Source organism: Manis pentadactyla, chromosome 1 (assembly GCF_030020395.1).
Source record: "Manis pentadactyla isolate mManPen7 chromosome 1, mManPen7.hap1, whole genome shotgun sequence".
Classification (NCBI taxonomy): Eukaryota; Metazoa; Chordata; class Mammalia; order Pholidota; family Manidae; genus Manis; species Manis pentadactyla.
In genome coordinates, this window is record NC_080019.1 from 104,851,966 (window position 1) to 104,872,351 (window position 20,386).

Below are 20,386 nucleotides of genomic sequence, written 5' to 3' on the forward strand. Positions count from 1 at the left end.
TAATAGCTTATCTTCAGTATGGATGGTGAAGTATTAATTCAAAAGAACTAGTAACCATTTTCAATCAACAAGCCAATTATCAAAAACAAAGCAAGGATTTGTGATGGTTGTTTATTTATTTATTTATTTTTAGATAATTATTTTTTATTGAAGGGTAGTTGACGCACAGTATTACATTACATTAGTTTCAAGTGTACAACACAGTGATAAAACATTTATATACATAATTTTAGGTTCCAGCTATCACCCTACCAAGCTGTTACAATATCTTGACTATATTCCTTATGCTATACATTACATCCCAGTTACTTATTTATTTTACCATTGGAAGTCTGTCCTTTTTTTTTTTTTTTTTTTTCGTGAGGGCATCTCTCATATTTATTGATCAAATGGTTGTTAACGACAATAAAATTCTATATAGGGGAGTCAATGCTCAATGCACAATCATTAATCCACCCCAAGCCTAATTTTCGTCAGTCTCCAATCTTCTGAGGCATAACAAACAAGTTCTTACATGGAGAACAAATTCTTACATAATGAATAAGTTACATAGTGAACAGTACAAGGGCAGTCATCACAGAAACTTTCGTTTTTGCTCATGCATTATGAACTATAAACAGTCAGTTCAAATATGAATACTCATTTGGCTTTTATACTTGATTTATATGTGGATACCACATTTCTCTCTTTATTATTATTATTTTTAATAAAATGCTGAAGTGGTAGGTAGATACAAGATAAAGGTAGAAAACATAGTTTAGTGTTGTAAGAGAGCAAATGCAGATGATCAGGTGTGTGCCTGTAGAAGACTATGTGTTAATCCAAGCTAGACAAGGGCAATAAAACATCCACGTATGCAGAAGATTTCTCTCAGAACGGGGGGGTGATGTTCTAAGCCTCACCTCTGTTGATCCCCAATTTCTCACCTGATGACCCCCCTGCGACTGTGCCTGTCTTAGGTTGTTCCTCCCTTGAGGAATCTTACCCGTCTCTGGCTAACCAGTCATCTTCCAGGGCCATACAGGGAAATGTAAAGTTGGTAAGTGAGAGAGAAGCCTTATTGTTTGAAATGGTTAGCTTTTTATTTCTTTGCATATTTATGCCCTGTAGCTTCTATGCCCAGCATTTGTCTTGAGGTATCTTTACCACTTGGAAGAATTATGATACTCGGTAAATTTGATATGAGGCACGAATTCTATTTAAGGGTTGTAATTAGGAAGGAAGAAGAAAAGCTATAGAAGTAGCAGACGGAAGAAAACATGGGAAGATTGATTATTTCTTTGACATATCTTCTTGTAGAGTAACGTAAGCATGTATAGGTTTTAAGCTACTTGGTTGTTTGTTTTTAAGTTTAGTCTCTTGTGAAATGCATTGTACTGTGCCAGTATGCAGGCGGTATTCAATAAGTAGTTGCTGAAAAGCTATGTCAGCCTTCCAAATTTCATAAATGTTAACATTCACTCCGTCCCCCTTGTCTGTTCTGTCACAGAAGGAAATTTCACTGTTTCTTCATCACCACACTACTTTGGTTACTGCCTAGGAATGCTCTTCTGGATGGTTGAAAATGGATTGTTTGATGATTTGTCCAGGCATCTTTGCTGGGTTTGATGTTGAGTTGAGTGGTAATAATTGCTTATCTAACTCACTGCTATGATTAGTCTCTAACAAAATTCCATTCTAATATTGGGTATTGTCTTCTGTTTTGAATGAATTATGAAAAATATTTTCTATTGACTTTGAAATGAGATTTCTAGTTCTCATATTTCATTTAAACAAAGCCTCCCTATTTGAATTCACATACGTATTTCAAATATTCTGGAAGAATTATCTTTTGGGTTGTAGTTTGGCTTTAGGGCTACTTTGGCTTTGGTGGTTTCCAGTTAACTGTTCAGAAGTGAGTGTAATTGATTGATTGCCTGTTTCACAATTTCAAAGGCCCTGTTACTATAGTGTGAGATCAAAGGAAAATACAAGAAAGAGCTAGTTGAGGGTTATATTTTTTCCTTTATTTCAATCACATTTTTCTCATTTAGGTGGTGATTTCTGCTTGCTAGCTGGAAATTGTCATACCCGTTATAGAGTAATGGGTATGACAAAAATCTCTGTGTAGAAAGCACATTATGAAAGCCCGAACTCCCATAATATTTATTTTTCACTTCTACATATACTTATTCTACTTAGAATTATTTCTAATACTATATAGGGTTCATAGAAATCATCTAGTTTAAATATTTCATTTTAATGAATAGTTTAGGCATACAATTTATATGTAATATTATAAACACCTCTGTACTCAAGATTTAGCCTGAGAAATAGAGCACTGAAGATATACCTGAAGCTCCCTGTGATGCTTTCCCAATTTCATTAACCTCAATGGTTACCAGAGATAACCTCTACTCTGAATTTCATGTTTATCATTATCACACATTTGTATACTTTTGCTACATAGGTATATATTCAAAAATAAAATAATCATTTTGCATATTTAACTTAATATATAAATGGTATCAACCCACAAATACCTTTCTGTAACCCGCCTTTGTTGCTGCTTCACATTGCATTTTTGAGATTCATCCATGCTAACTCCAGTAGCTATGAGGGCATTCATTTTTTTAATTGTATCTAATATTGCAGTGTGTGAATATTCTATAAATTTCTTGTCCCCTATTTTGTCCAAAGGTATTTAGATTGTTTCCTTTTCTTTTTCTCTTTCAAGTAATTCAGCAGTGCGTATTTTCTGTACATGTGAAGAGAAGTACACAAGAGTAGAGAGACTGGATTTTAGGATATGAGAATCTTCAACTATCAGTAAACTGCTCTCTGAAGTATTATATACCTTTCTATGGTTTCTCTACATCCTTGTCAATATTTTGTGTTGCTGGGCTTACAAATTTCTGTCAATTTATGGCTCTGAAATGTTATTATATATAGCTGTAAAATATCATTTTAACATGCATTTCTCTATTAGCTGGGGAAACTGAGTACTTTTTTCAGATGTTTATTGGATATTGAGAACACTCTTCCATCAACTGACTATTCATCCTCTTGACTAATTTTTTCCTATTTTTAGTGTTTATAGATTTATAAAAAATCTTTATATACTTGGATACTAATCCTTGTTTGGTTATATGCATAGCAAATATCTTCTCTCAATCTATGCCTTGACTTTTTTGATGTATATAAATTTTTAATTTTAATATATCAAATATAACATTTTTCCTTTATGGACTTCAGTTTCTATGTTTTAATGTTTAATAAGCCTTTCTTTAACCTTCTACACAAAATCATAATGCTAGTTCCTTCTAAAAGTTTTTAAGTTTTGCTCTTTGTCTTTGTCAATCTGAAATATATACTTAGGGTAGAAGCTAAGAGCTAATATTACAATATTTCATATGCCTAGTCTATTGTCTGAATGTCATTATTCCTCTTTACTCTCTAATCTAACCTGTTATTTATCAAGTTCCTGTAAATTCAGGGATATATATCTGATCTTTCTATTCTACTCCATTGGACTAGTTTTTATCCCTGAACCAAAGCTACATTGCCTCAATTACTGTCATTTTATATTAAGCCTTAATATTTCATATGGAAATACCCCAAAGCTTGTTCTTCAGAATTGTATTGACAAGTTATGACCCTTTGCTCTTGCAAATACATTTTAGAATTAACTTTTCAAGTTCCATGAAGAACTGTAATTTAATAATAATTACATTCATTTTATAGATTGCAGTATTGAGTCTCCCATCTAGAAACAGGTATATTTTTTTTCTTTTATTTGGGTTTACTCTTTAATTTAATGGATAAACTAACCATGGGCCAAAAAAGTGACTGCTCAAAGTCACATAGCCAATTAATAAAAAAACAGTGGTAGAAGGAAGTCTCATTTGACTAACAGCTGATACACTAAGAAGGCTTAATTACTTAGACAGTTTAGAAATGACATCATGGGGTGCTTGCAGTTGCTGCATGCACCTGTGTGAAAGGGAATCCAGCTTCCCAAGTTTGCTAGAGTCTGGTCAGAGAGCTTTTTACAAATGTAAAATCTCATCCCTTCCCTGTCCTACTGAATCAGAATCCTCACTTATAAGAGATTCCTGGATTATCAGTAGGCACAGTAAGGTTTGTGAAGTATTGCTTACCAAAGAAGAGTCTGGAAATTCATTGTATTGGTTCTTTTCCTTTAGAACCTGTCAAAAATCCTAGTAGTAATATTGAGGTCATTGAATTGCAAAGGATTCAGGTAAGCAACATTGAGGCCTAGATAACCACACTTTGGTTTTGCTCTTTGACCACAGCCTCACAGCAGCCTTATCTGCTCTGCTGAATGAAGATTAAACCTCCAAAATATGAAGAAAGATTGTCTAAAAAAATATGTATCCATAATCATATTCCTTTAAAGGAAACAAAATGTTAAAGGTTTACTAAGAGTGACATATCTCAGGAAGATTGAGGTTTCTTTTGATATCTGTAATTATTCAAGAAATGAATACATTTGCTTTGAAATCACTAGCTGCCCCAAACTGGCATTTCAACTACTAAATGCCATTGGGGAAAGTACTGCTGAAAAAGACGGAATACTGGGCAGACAGAAGCGTAGATAATTCAGTCTTTAGTGTAAAACAAAGAAAATCAGACGATTTTTTTCAAGTAGTCATATGCTATTCATGTTAATATCCGTTCAGCTTTCTTGTTTAACTACTGTTGCAGCCAATTATCTACAGGGGAAGAGGGGAAAAAAAAAAGGTGAGGAGAGGGGATTAAAAAAAAAAAAGTGAGATCCCTGCAATATTACCTTGAGCCACTAGGGGTATCTTCGTACCATTTTTCATCCTGCACCGATTTGAAGTAGAAACCTATATTAGGGGAAAACCAGGGTCCTCGGCATTTTTCGCGAGCAGTGCACCCAGAATCTAAAAAGATTTTTTAAAAAGAAGAAAGAAAGAAACCACAGTTCTTTTGGTCGCCGGAACAGGGCTATGAAATCGCTCCACTGGACATCAGCTCCGAAGATTCATTTTTGAGGTCAATTTCCAATCGAGATAAATCAATTGGATTAGTAGGATTATCTGATTGCAGCTGAAAGAAGTAACGTTGTTTGATCATTTGTATTTCTTGCCTTACGGTCGGATTTACACGGAGGTGGCTTTGGGTCCCGAGGATTCTGGATTGTGCTTGCATCTGGAGAGAAGAAAGGATCAATCGACACGTTTTGGAAGTGTCCGTGGGTGAATAAAAAAAAGGTGTGTGGGGGTGTGCAAAACTGGGGTTGCGGCTGAAAGGAAGAAAAAAATAAATAAAGGAAGCATCTTGAATTCTGAAACAAGAATTACTGGGTGCTCGAGATTCAAAAAAAAAAAAAGCCTCTAGTATTGGTCTGGTATATACTTTGACCAATTCAGCTTGAATTTGACGGCGAAGTGTTGTAGAAACTGTCTCCTTGATTACTGAAAGGGGACAGGGGGAAGATGAGGGGGCTCCCTCTGTGGATTTACCTTACTAAGGGTAAGTTTGGGGGTCTTTTATTGGGAGGGAGATGCCTGGGTTTGTGTGCCGTTGCGCGGAGGGTGCTGCGGACACCGTGCTAGTGAAATGGAGAGGGGAAGGGGGACGTACAACCACCTCGCGCATCTCCGGGTGGATCGCTGGGGAGCTACCTAGGTCGAGCTCAAAAACCTTATTTTGTGGCGTCGATGCGGAAGCCAAGCAACCCTCTAAGCTCTCAACTTTGCATTAAAAATCTTCCAGTTGGGAGATCCCTCTTGCATCCAGGGCTTTCTCCCAGTGATACTTTAGGAGAGGAGGCAATGGCCTTGGAAAACCTGCTTGGAGGGGGCCGGGTGGGAGGGAAGCCCAAGTAGAAAATCGCTGCTGCTTTGGCGGCGGTTTCGACAGCTGCCTTGGCTTAAGGGAATTCTGCGGGGGAATTGGCCGTTTTCCTGTTGTCTCCCTCCCTCTCTCCCTTCCCCTTCTCGCCTCCCCCTTTCTCAGTCGCACACTGGAGGGTTATAGAGTCACTGCATAGGACAGAGACAGAAGTGGGTGACTGGTCACACTGTTGTCTTAGAATTCTCTTGCACGACTTTGCATAATACAGTCCGAGGTAACTTTCTTGGAGTTGAGCGAGTCCAGGAAGGCGTTGCAGCCTTCCTGCCGAGGGCCCAGGCTGGCGAGTGCGTCAGGGAGCCGGCTGCATTACTGGAGCACTTCCCTCGCTGCCTCGCCACTTAACTGGCTTTTCTTTCCGACTGAGCGGTGCGCGCTCGTTCCCAGACACTTCCAAGCAGCTGAATGCAGAGAATTTTTTTCTTTTTATTATTTTATTTTATTTTGTAGCTCTCAAGAAAATTTCATGTTGATTTGCCGAAGCAAAATCAATTTTAGCCCATGCAATTAAAATTAATCACTCAACTGAGTGAATATTAATTGACTTAGGAAACTAAAAGTTGCTTGGAAATCTAGAAAAGCATATTATTCGGAACCAATTTTGAAGTCCACATAGATTCAGAACAATAACAATGAGCTGATTCATTTAAGATCTGTATATAGACACATAAATTTATTAAATAGGTTTAGTCACCACCCCACCCCACCTTGTGCCTTCTGATACCTCAGCGTCATAATTTTAGTTGGCTTTTGCTATTAAAGTCCAATTTGTTAAACTTTAAGTTTTCAAACATTCAAAAGCATTAGAATAAAATGGAGATAGATAACTGTTAAAATATTTAAAAAATGTATTTTGTACATTTTAATCTTTTAAAGAAAACATCAAATGTTTTTTTGGGGGTTTCTGTTTACAGATGATGAAATGTATGTAGATACCTTTGTAGCTTTAGCATTGAAGCCTCTCCATTATGTGTGAACACATTGAAAGGCAACTCTTCAATGTCATCTGAAGCACTCATCATTCCATTAGTTCAGGATTCCAGATACATCAGATATTCTGGTATTAAAATAAGAGTCTTTCCAAACTTCTTTCCTGGATTTGTGTATTTCTGTTTCTTAAATCCAAATTCTAAAACAAGTGCAATGCCATTCCTTTTTCTTTTTTAATATGAGATAGCAAAATATAAAACTTTCTCCCAAGAATTCTACAGTGGAAAAGTAAAATATTTACTATTTCTGCAGACTTTGTGTAAGCTTGTCAAAAGATGATAAAATAGCAACAAATAGTTTCAACAACCCCAATTGTTAGGTTTTAAGGAGATGGCTGAGAGCCTATGTCTGCCTTTTTTTTTTTAAACGCAGCTCTAAGTCACATGGTTTATGTGCAGTGTGAACTAGAAGAATGGTTGTTCTGTGTTCTGGTACATGCCAGTCACCGATCCTAGCCACACAGCTCAGTAATATTTAACACCTTTTTCAAAGTTCAAATTAATAGAAAAGACAGCTAGTAAATAACATATTAAATGATAATAGTAAATAAATAATGAAGGTAAATGGGAGGTGGGCTGGGATTAATTTTTAGGCTAGTGGTAATATAATATTGATGCAAATGTAGATGGAGGATATGAAACATGAGAAAGGAGGTCCTTTTAAAAGTTAATTTGTGTAATTTATAACCACTGAGCTATTGGTCATGGCATGTACCAACGTGATAAAACAGAAGACTCAGCCCACAGTGCTTTTGTCATGGCTGAACAATATTTTTCTCTGTCAAGAATAATCTATACCTTCTACTGCTTTGTTCCATTTTTTTTTTTTTTTTGGCAATGAAAATGACAAGGGAAACTTTGGCCTACTCCGCGGGCTCTACAAGCAGTTTCTGCACAAAACTTTGGTAAACTTTATAGGTAGGAGATCCACGTTTGGAAGACCAATAATGATGGGAATAAAAATAAACAAAATTACACAGCACAAAATTTTTCAAAGCTATAGCCAGTAAATTAAGAACAAGGTATGCAGTTACATTAATGTTCTCCACTAATACAGGGGATCATTCTAACAACTTCTGAAAAATTTGAGAGTTCCCTAAGAAAATGAAGTACATTTTGCTCCACCTTAGCCAAATATATACTTTGTTCACAATTATTTTAAAAAATGTGGTGTCCTTGATCAATTGTGCCAGTTTTGCTTTGAAATAACATAGAATGTGGTAGTTTGGGGTAAAAGGATGGAAGCACTCAGTTAGCCCTGAAAATTGCAAGCACAGTTCCTGATGTATGTGACAAGAAATAGCCTTGGATTCCCCAAAGTTTATTGCTATGGAAAAACGGATACTGCATTCACTGGAGCTTTGCTTGACAGCTGCCCCGGTCCCTCCAAAGTCTCCCATGTGTTCTAACCACCCTAACACATAGTGGAAGCTAACAATTTGCTGCAGCTTCCTCCTGTGATTTTGAAACAATTAAACACAGTTAAATGTCATTCTGCGCTAACCAATATTTTTAAAGGAAATTACTATGCACTCTTAATTGAAAACAAATTGAAAGGGCCATCCTTGTTTAATGATTTGTTGAAATATAACACATGACATCCCTGAATGCATTTTTGCTTTATTGAGAAATGCAAAAAACAAAGACAAAACTTTCAGTTAATTAAAAATTCCAATTTTTTGATATCTCAAATTTGCCAAGCCCAGAAAAAAATAGTGACCACTCATGATGAATGTAGGGTGTCATTTTTAATACCTTTGAAGAGGTAATGTAAAACATTTTGAGGTCACTAACTTCTTAATCTTGTGAGAGAGCAACATTCTCAACTGTTTCTAAGAAGAATGGTTCCTTGACAGTAACAGGTTTAATTGTTTTTGTTTTACGATGAATGGAATAGTGTTAACAGTGGTGAATATTGTTATGTTGCTAAGGATATGAACTATTTTTGCCTTCAAGATTCCCCCCACAACCAAAAAGAGAAAAAGAAGGAAACTCAATTATTTGGTAGCAAACCTGTATGAAAGAGAAAGGCTGCCAACTCTAAGCTTAACTGAAGTCAGAGAAAACTAGTAAATCACTGCAGGCCTTTGAAATTATTAGACATTAAACTTTTGGGGGATTTTATATGAATTCTTTTTATAACAGTCAATATAATCTCTTCTGTGCCTATTTCCGTTGCATGTAAGAGAAATTCTAGTCAATGGCAAAACACTTTACTGCTGCCATTACCGCAGACTTTATAGATCAGAGATGTGTCAGCATGTTAGCTTTAGCGGTAATGCCTCTTTTGTGTGAAACCTTATGGGCCTTGCAGGCACTCTCTCATCTGGACACTCATAAAACGTTCAAGTCCCATATTTATTATTTAATTTTCTTTCTATATATAGCAACAGAGCCCTTCAACATATGAATATGTAGCCAAAAAAATGACAGGCAAGCGTTCATGGGACTAATGAGTTTTAATAATACACATATTAGAGACTGCTAAAGGAAGTTTAATTAAGAAAAACAAGTTGAGCATGAAATTCATTTAGGAACAAATGCAAGTTAAGTTACTGTTACAGAGGTAAAATAAAAAACCACAGTGATACATCACAGGAAATAAAGTTCCAGGCAGAGACTAGACCTACTTAATGCAGCTGACATCATGGAACCTGCCTTTAAGTTGATGCGCTTGGGTTTGACTTACGGAAAAGCCACACTTTCTACAGAAAACTAGTTCCCTTGAGACAGGCCACACGGTAACCTTTCCTTTTTCTGTAGTAATTTACTTCTCTGGCACCCAAATAGGCTTGCCATTAGAGTTACCTAAACAAGCCTACAGCATCATGCTGTAGGTGGTCCTTTAGTAAAAGGTATTTATAAATTTACCTGCACCTATAATTCCATTTCCCTTTTGGCATAATTTAGATAATTAGAGTTACTTGTTTGCTTGCATATTTATATTTATTTGATTGTGGTAATTTGAGTGAGGTGGTCAGAAGTTGGGGAAGAGATAGAATATCAGGCAAGTGTTGACTTACAATGTGCTCTTCTTAACATTTTGTCTGTATCTAAATAACACAGGTACATTCTGGAAAATTGAAGAAGTCAGGCAACAATACAAATGTTCCTCAACAATACTTACATGTTCCTCAAAAACTGCCTTTTTGGGAAACATCCAATTGATATTTGGTTTTTCTTCTTTGACACACCCACGAATGTTGGGTCTTCAGGACAAAAGAGGTTAATTGTAACTTTTCCAAGTAAATTGGAAATTCTTGTTGCCTTTTTTTAAATAGCTAAGGTGAATATTTACATATTGTCATATGAAATACTTGCTATGCTTGGAAATTCAACAAGGGCACACATGCAGTCAGTGAATACTGATTTGATTAAAACTTACTTGGGGTCATCACCAGTGTAAGTTTTCTCCATAGGACGGCCACTCCTCTAATGACAGATGGAACCAAGAACACAGTGACCACTATATATGACATCACTTAACAATTTTCACAATACTCACACCTGAAAATAATACTTGAGACATTTAATAGTTAACCATAACACTGCAAGAAATAAAGGTTCACTTCAACCACCCTTATGCTGAGTCAGTGCATCTGTCATTATTAATTTAAATCTGTATTACTTAGCTGTCCAAAATTTTACACAGAAGTGACAGTGTTAGCTATCCTTTTTTTTGTGGGTACAAGCAAGTCACTCGTTTCATTTTCTCTTTAACCGTGCCAAGTGTTCTACTGCATATGTTACTATGAAATTAATGCTGAAAGTTCTTATTATTTAGAGCTGTGGCCTTCAGTAATAAAATCTGACTAGTTATTGAATATTCAAATGTAAAACCTTTTGCATCCTGAAATAAGACTAGCAGTAGTAGTCTCGAACTCTCTTGATAGCAGAGGTATTTATCTAGTTTTTCAAAGCTTTGTGTATTCCTCCCCAGCACCTAGAGCAGTGCCTGGCACATTACTAAAGACAGGTAAATATTTGTTATATGAATAAATAGACCTAGTTCTAGCCTTGGACGTTAACAATTAATAGGTAACCTCTTGCTTAATAGATAGTCACTTCATTTTTTGTTTTTTCTTAACATAAATCAATTGTTACTTAAATTGATAGAAATTTTGAAGTTACTTACAAAATTCCAAAAATAAAAAGGAATATATTCAAAAGATTCCATTTTGATCAAAGATAATTAATAATTGAGACTTTTTGGTGATTTCTATATAGTTTATTTTACTTATTTTGATAAATTATTTTACTAAGACTTAAAGGTATAATAGGATTAATTCTGGTTATAATTTACCAAAATGTTCAGTAGAGTTATTTTTTGCCATGAAGAAAATATGGTATCTCAAGGAGCTTTGGAAGCAGTAAAGATTATTTCAAACATTTAGGATATAGACAGTAAGTCTAAAATGTAATGAAGTTTGGTGTTTCATCATTATTTAATTATTTTTTTCTTTTTAGAAAACAATTTATGATTCCAAGCTCCTTATTATTTAATTTTATTTAAATGGTGAACTCATTTAGTAACTTCTATTTCATGTGTATATTAAATTCTTGTGAGTACCTACTTATTCGTTGGTGTTTTCCAAATGGTTCATGAATAGAGAGAGCATTGTTTTTAAGTTTCTTATTTTGAGTACTAATAGAACTTTAATATGAAGGGGAATCAAAGATGTGGATATCTGAAGAAGATTCCAAGAGTAATATTCTTTCCCCTTTGGGGCCACTGGTTAAGCTCTAAGCCAGGTCAGGAGTGACAGGAAGTCATTATTGTTGTTTGGTGCCTTATGTGAAAGGAATCAGTAATCTTAGTCCCCTTTCTAGTAGACAGTTACTCCTTAAACAATAGTCATTATAGTGTTTGCCAATTCCAGCAGAAGCCTGGGACTGAATGGACACAAAGGTTTAACTGCCCCCTTTCTGCTTATCATCTGCCAAGCGGTCAAGATTGACATACCCTGGCATAAGGCCATACTGAGAAATTTAGCACTGTCTCTGCCAAAGTTGTAGCTATTCTCTGGTAACAAGGGATTTTTTAAAGAGGATTTTAATTAAGCAGTGCACTAGGAATGGCAGTTCTCCACTCTTCCCAGGCATAACAACTCACTAGAAACAAAAATAAGCTTAAGTAGTGAATTGAGAATGTAGCACTGCTCTTAGATTGTGCTGTCTTCTCTATAAAGTTACTGACAGCCATAATTAAGTTGCTTCTGGAAGCAATGACTTGTGACCCAAAAGTGACCCCTTTCAGACAAAAGCATTAATTTAATATCAAGGGAAGTAATGATTTTTACCTGGCTGTATCTCCTGAGCTCTTGAGTGATTATTCATTGGAAGATTCAGTTGTGGAATGCAAAAGGAAATTCTATCACTTTGATCTCTTTTTTTGTATGTTGTCAGAAAAGCTGTTATAGCATCTTAAAATCCCATTTTTTTTTTTTTTTGCCAAACAGTAATGTAATTAGCCCAATCTATTTGGTCATTCATGCACACCCCTGCATGATGAGGGATTTTAGTTTGTTTTTACTCTGTTCCACTTCCTCTTGTTGCAGCTCTAATTAAGATTATGCCTTCACAGAGGTCAGGCATCACTGATGGATAAATAAAATCTGAAATTAGTGTGACGTGATGAAAAATAACATAATGAATGAATGGGTTATTCATTTAAGAAGTATTTTCTCATGACCTACAATGTAAGGAATTGTTCTGGCAATGGTTGTTAAAAAAAAGAATTCAAAAGTCATACCCTCTGTTCTCAAGGAGTAAAGCTAATCTGACCATGTCATTTTTGTGATTTTAATTCTTCTAATCATACTTGGGATAATATCTTACATCCTTAAAATGGCCTAGAAATTCTTGAATTGTCAGCTCATCTCCAGCCTTATGCCATACCCTTCTTTAAAATCACACTGACCTCTGTTTCAGGGGACCCCCATGCTTCACGGCGTTCTGGTCTCCTCTTGCTTCTGTCTACTTCCTGGTCCTCAACTGCCAACTGCTACTCATCTTTCAGAACCCAGTTTACAGATTGCTTCTTCAGGATGATTGTCCTTCCCATTCCAGACTCATTAAATCTCCCTCAAAGCACCCTACACTATCCATGTTGGCAAATAATTTATGACAAAAATCATTATCTTGTGTGATTGATTCACAAAAAGTTTTTCTTCCCATTGAAGGTCAGCCTCTGTGGGAACCAACACGGTGCCTGTCTTGCTCATGTTGGCTTCCCCAGGGCCTGGAACTAAAGAATGGAAGAATGTTAGAATGAAGAAAGAAGCCGAGTTTACAAATTACTGTGATAACAAGTACTGTATGTGATGTTACAAGCAAGGTAGCAAGTGCTTTAAGAGGTGAGGGAAGGGAGAGTTTTTGTGGCTGGAAGGATATGGGTAGGAATTACATTAGAGCCAGGCCTTGAAGGATGGAAGCTGGGGTCCCTTCAGGCAAAAAACTCAGGAAGAGAGTGTTTCTCAGGGGAGATCTTGATCAAGACATTGGGCTCAGTTCACAGCTACTGCCCTCAGTGCTGTGTGATGCCTTCCAGGTACTTCGGTTTATTTCACTTCACAGATACTCTGTGTTTTACATGTTGAAAGTTTGTGGCAACCCTGTGTCAGAGCAGGGCCTTCAGGGCTATTTTATCAACAGCATTTGTTCACTTTGTGTCTCTGCATCACATTTTGATAATTTGATAATTCTTGAAGTATTTCTAACTTTTTCATTATTATCATACTTGTTATGGTGATCTGTGATCAGTAATCTTTGGTGTTACTATTATAACTATTTTGGGGATGTCATGAACCACACTCATGTTAGATGGTGAACTTCATCCATAAGTGTGTGTATTCTGACTGCTCCACTGGCTGGCTGAATTCCACAGCCCTCTCCCTGTGCCTCCATATTCCCTGAGACACAACAATACTGAAACGAGGCCAGTTAATGACTCCACAGTGTCTTCTAAGTGTTGAAGCAAAAGGAAGAGTCAAGCAATGTGGCAAACTTCATTCTTGTCTTATTTTAAGAAATTGCCATAGTCACCCCAACTCTCAGCCACCAGCACCCTGATCAGTCGGCACCATCAACACTGAGACAAGACTCTCTATCAGCAAAGAGATTGTGACTCACTGAAAACTCAGATGATGGTTAGCATTTTTTAGCAATGAAATATTTTTAAATTAAGGCATATACATTGCTTTTTCAGACATGATGCTATGTCACACTTAATGGACTACAGTATACCGTAAACATAGCTTGTATGTGCACTGGGAGACCAAAAATTTCATTTGGCCTGCTGTATTGAGGTATTTGCTTTATTGCAGGGTTCTGGAACCACACCTGCAGTGTCGCTGAGGTATACCTGTGTAATCTCTGTGATGTACTCAGGGTTGATTCCATGCTAGTCTGTAAAACATTTTGTTGGTAAAGCTTTTTCTCTTATTTTTGTCACATTTTAGTTTGTCTTTTCTCCTTAGCAATCTAGTTTCTCTGTTATTTTATTATATGGTTAGATAGGTTTATTTAAAGTGGAGGTAACCCAAGGAGAAAGAGAACAATTAGAACTGCTTAATTTACTACAGAGAAGGGAAGAACATTACGTGACTCTGAGAAACTATTCAGGCTGCCTACCTTTTCTCCTAGAAGGAGGCTCTGGACAAACTTGGGAAGACAGGGTTTATCAATTAGAGTCTATTAATTTTTCTGCCTTATCTCCTTGTATTTGTTGGAGCTCACTATATTCATAAAACTGTGCTCTTGTTTTATTGAAAAATGTTTGGTGGCGTTGTGTTTCTCATCTTGTTTAATTATCTGTTGCAAGGAGATGATAATGACCTCTACCTCATCATATTTAGAGACAATTAAATGAGATGATGCAGTTAGCTCACTGTTTGGCTCCAGTCTGCTTAGTTGGTACTAGCCATTAATCAAGTTATTAATAATGGCAGACTATACTTGTCACCACATCAGTTCTCAATAGCTATGGTGGTATGGCCACAACACGGGCCATGGCAAGCCCTTCAGCTCCTACCTGAACAAGGCTTTGAACTCTGATATTCCCATTTTAGAGTAGACTCTTTGTATCCTAGGTTCTAATTCTTTCTTACTTTTCCTTCTTGTTCGCTTCTGGTACTGCTTATGCTCCTACTCAGATTTAGTCAGTCTGTTCAACACCAGGATTACTACTTCTCATGCCATTTGCTCCTTGAAATTCCAGCTCTCTTGCCTTGCTTATCCTCAGTCCTAACTTCCATCATTTGCCCTTTGCCCCATGTGACAGACCGTTGCTGGAAAATGTCTCAATACCTGACTGTTTGGAGCCACTCCAAATTATGCCTATTAATTAACTGCAGCAAACTGATCAGTGGTGTTTTTATTTCCCTCCTTTTGGTGTCCTGTGTGTATCACCTTCCTCAAACCCTTAGTCTGAGCATATAACTTTACTGAATAATCACTCTCATTGGGGAGCAAAGCAAAATACCGTGTATCGTAAAGGCTCAGGGTCTTTTATTGGGGTTATGTGGTCCTAGGTTTGTTTCTTGGTTCTGCTTTTTCTAAGCTTTGTGGTCGAAAAAAGTTATCTAACCACCTAAAGCCTCATTTTCTGCATTTCAAGTAAAAGTATTTGGCTTATAAGTTTGTGGTGAGAACTAAATAACATGAAACATATAAAGTACTTTGGACAAGGCTTTGCAAGTAGTTGATATCTATAATACTAGTTTTTGTTCCCATTTTCACATAAATATGGGTGTAATCCAACTATACTTCAAACTGAACATGAAAATAAAGTGGTTTCTGGTTTTCTTGCCACCAATTTCACTAAGGTAATCGTTCCTGCACCTTTGTGATCATGCAATCTTATGTTTCTGATAACCAAACCACAAAAAGTATAAAATATACTTATACTCCTAAATAAATATCTCTGTGAGATTGTAAAACATACATAAAATAGACATCAAAATATAGGAAGATAAAAATCAGTATTTTTTAATCTTATAAATCTTGATGCCTCATTCTATCATTTATTAATATCTGAAGACAGAGATTCTTAGGGCACAGTTTACAACTAATTAAATGGATATAAATCCATACTTCAGGTTATCTTCTTGATGTTTTGAAATATCTCTGTCTGATTTGTTTTTATATAGAATTTGATAGCCCTTATTTTTGGTCTTGCACTGTAGCTGAAGAAGAGTTGTACTAGATGCAGAAGTTTCATTTCTGCTCATTGCTTGTTCTTACGATTGTACTACTAGCATTTCCTTTAATCTATCTTGCATGTAAAACTTAAACCAGTGTTCCATTTTGTGAGGGTTACATTAACTACAACATGAAGAAAAATGTACAGACTATTTATATAGTGATGTGAACTCTAAGATATCACTATTTGTTGAAAAGGAAAAATAGCAAAAACAAAATATCACTTTTGGCAAACCTACTACATTACAGAATTGTCTACCCTTCCAAAAACATCTCAAGTGCTATATGCATCACAAAACCATGTGAAGATGGTGGTATCAAACCACCCATTCATATTAGCAAAGCTTAGTTTCTCTTTCTGCTTTATGTAAAAAATCATAATGCTCAGAAATTTAATTATTTACTGCCCTCTTCCGTCTGGTCCCATCTTGTGGTAGGCTAAAAGTGCACTGCTTTGGAGACCCTGCTCCACAGCAGTAACAGTTTAATTTTCATGTGAATAATTTTGGTAATGCTCTTCCTCTGCTAGGAATATTTAATGGCTTTTCATCATCGAGTGAATAAATCCAAACTCTTTAGCCTTTTAATGAAGGGCTTGCTTGATTTGGCTACAACCTGCCTTTCCAATCTCATCTAATGCTCAACCTTATTACCTCTGTGTTCTGGCCAAAGTAAACCATGCCCTCCTCAAACATGGTTCCTTCTTTCCTTTCTTTTATAGGTCAGGATTCCCAGGGAAAAAAATAAATACTGTGAAATGGAAGTTTCATGCAGGAAGCTTATTGGGGTATACTATTGGGAAAAACACCTGGGAGTGAGTAAACAAGTTCCAATTCCCTTTCCACAGAGAGCTGTGGGGTCTGAATGGTCCCTTGGAGTTGGTCTGTGTTGAGGCAAGAAGGCCTCAATGGTATTCTGCACTGTTGGAGCAGTCCACTGGAATCTCAGCAGCTCCTGCAGAGGCTGAGGGCCACAGTATCCTCTACATGTCCTTTCCACTGTTTCTAGAATATGCCTTCTGCATGGGGTCTCTTCTGGACCATCAGTGTTTGTCCAAATCCTATTCATTCTCTGAGGCCCACCTCAAATTCTTCCTGATTCATGAGCTCTTTCCAAATGCGCTAACTCAAGGTAGACCTCTCTTTTCTTTTAAAGCTTAACAACATTCTGTGCAATTATATTCATTTGTTTATTCATCCCATTTTTAAGTACTATGTGAATTAATTACACATTAATTACTTTAAGTGTTTAGTTACTGATAGCACTCATAGGATTCAAATAGTTTATGCTCACTGGAAAGTTTTATTACAGGAAAATAATATAATAGAGCATCAGCAGAAGGGTAGGCATTGAATGGAGTCTGGAAATCTCTGACTCAGGCTTCTTTGCTCTCCCACTGTTGGGTCACCCAGGATACCCCTTGTCTCCAGGGCTTGAACAGTACCAGTGTGCATACAAAAAATCTTGGTGTAGGAAACCCCAATTCTGCTGACAGTCATGTTTTCTTATAGTAGCTGCGTGCATAAACACATTCCAGTTACCTGGCCTTGGCCATTGAAAACCGCCACACTCCACTGAAACCAGTTGTTATTAAATGCAATCATTATTAAATTATCATGACTAAATCTAATTCTTAAATCCAATTGTTATTACTAAACTCTGTTGACAGGTTGATATGTTCTGATCTCAAAACAGTTCAGAGAGCCATAGGCACAAAACATTATTTATCTTTAGTTACTACAGTCAATTTTCATATACAGTCAATATATCTGTATTAGCAAATTTGCCTATTCACTAAAATTTGTTTGTAACCCCAAAGTCAATACTCATAGTGCTTTGCAGTTATTCAGACATAAACAAAGCAGCAGGAAGTTTGAATTGCCCTATGAGCGTGTTTCCAGCTGAGGTCGGACAAGAAGATTCCCCACCTTCCTGTTCCGGCTTTCATACAGGGATGACCAGAGGATAGAGAACAAAGAAGTAGTGTGGTGGAGTTCAAAAAGCTCCAGCTATGTGGCCAGTTGTAGCAGGTGTGAATCCCAACTCTAGCACCTGGTAATAGGCTGTCTGCAGGCAAGTCACTTAGGACTTGCAAATCTTGTTTTTTCTCTTTTTGTAAAATAAAATAGAATCTACTAGGATGAATTGTTTTTAGGGTTTAATGTTATAATTTATAATGATGTGAATAATTTATAACTAATTTAAAATAAAGATTATAATTTGTAACTACATGAATAATTGATAACTATTTCCCTAGGAGCAGTGGATCCATGTTCCCTAATTTAGTGTTTACAGTGACTTTATAGGACATAATATGGTGAATAATAATAATCAGTTGTATTGGCTAGTTCTGAGCAGCTCTGCTGATAAGCATGAGGTCAATCCAGATCAGCTAAGATTCATCTTACACTATGTAAAGTATTGTCACATAGATTATTGCAATGGATATAATGATATTAGACAAAAACAACACAAAATACTTGCCCTGGAATAAGAAATTCAGTAAGGGGGAGTTGGGTTCAAAAACAAATAAAAAAAAAAGCAAAGCAAGGTAGAATATAAATAGGTAATTAAAAAAAAAATGAAACATAAGAGGCTACGCTAAATCTGAGGTCTAAGATTTCCTGCTGGCCTCTCACTTCCCCATTCATTTATTGACCACATGATCCATTCTACCTGCATTAGAGCCCATATTTTGTTACTGTTCCTTTAGAATATTGTAGCTTCTTGGGAGCAGTGATTAGATTGTACTTGTCTTCAAATTCTTGTAACATTTGGCACAATAGCTTACACACTGTAGATACCCAATAAGTGTTCCTTGAATGAATGGAAGATTGGATGCATGTGGCTACCCAATGCATTATCTAATGTGCCAGAAAGTTCATTTTACTCTCTCTACCACCATTTTTTTGATCTGGGCCTTTCAGTTGGTAGACTGCCTATTAGGATGAATTAATGCTAATAAGATAATGCATTCTGATTTATGATGCCTTTTTAAATGTTACTTTTTATTTTATTTCTCTCCATGAGATTACAAATGCTTTAATCCAAAGGGAGGGGTAATGGAGGAATTTGTGAACTAGTAACCCCACTAACTGCCAAGTCAGACAAAGCTAGTCCTGTATGTATTGATAAAAGCTTATCTATATGCCCATTCTGCTGAATAAGGTTTTTCTGACCTCATTATTTTAATGTATTTATTATAAAATAGAACAAACATACAGAAAAATGAAGAGAATCCCATAACAAAGGTGTGTGTGTAAGAATCACCTAACACTTGCTATAGTTAATTTAATTGTGGTCTTTTTAAGTTCTTACCACAGGTTATCAATCTTAGTGCCAATTGATTAATGATAGAACTAATTTCATGCTCTTTCCTCCTTACCCAGAGATGACAAATATCCTGTTATTACATATTTATGTATTTGTAAATAATATATTGATTTTTGCACGTTTTAAGCTTTATTTAGATAGCATTTTACTGTACTTAATCTTTTGCAACTTTTAAAAAATTTTTGAGATTTATATACATTGATATATTTAAGTTTAGACCCTTTATTTTTACTGAAGTATATAATTCTAATTTATGAATATATATTCATTTATCAATATCCATTAATGAACATTTAAGCTATTACGAAGTTGGGATTTTTCTTGTTGCCCATTATTGTATAATCTTGCATATGAATAACCAATCACTGCCTTCAGTGTAAAGTAAGAAAAGATAAATAAATGTAAAGTAAGTAAAAAAAAGTAACAAAATAAAATCTAAACTTCCAGTAAGAATTGGGTAGACCATTTAAATTTCTCTGTTTCTATGAAATTGTCTGAGATTTACCTACACTTTATCTTCTGAAGGAACATAAAACACTTTGACAATCTGATTTTAAATGCACTAGGATAAATTTTTTTCAAATGTTAAGTGAGAGACTGTTCTCATGTGCAATGGTCAAGAGAAAAACCTTTAAATCAGATGCCAATGGGCTCTTGGATCTGCTATTGATTAGCTGAGAGACCTTAGCCAAGGTATTTAACTCTTTAAGTCTCAGTTCCTGTGAGTAAAAAGAGGACAGCTGTTGAAGCCATATTACAGGGTTGTAAATGCATAAAAGCTAGGGATTTGTCATATACTAAGGAAGCATCAGTAAACAGGGGAAAAAAACTGTCAACAAATTTGGGAATCTATGTATGTGTGTGTGTGTGTATATATATATATATATATATATATATATATATATATATACACTTAAGAAAGCCATATTTTTTTGAGTTTTTTTAAATTAAGGTATCATTGATATACAATCTTACGAAGG

General features: G+C 35.9%; 1 protein-coding gene across 8 annotated transcripts in view; it reads left to right on the top strand.

Annotated features, from left to right (window-relative positions):
- The window catches only part of NLGN1 (neuroligin 1), an 831,070-nt gene that overhangs the window by 145,105 nt on the left and 665,579 nt on the right, over window positions 1-20,386 (top strand). For 5 of the 8 annotated variants that reach the window (XM_036930909.2, XM_036930906.2, XM_036930901.2 and 2 more), the window contains exon 1: window positions 4,842-5,502. The exons of 2 other annotated variants lie outside the window; for them this stretch is intronic. The gene's annotated coding sequence lies outside the window, so the exon portion shown is untranslated. Of the gene's footprint in view, window positions 1-4,841; window positions 5,503-20,386 lie in introns of those variants that run through there. One more of the 8 variants, XM_036930904.2, reaches the window with a different exon arrangement.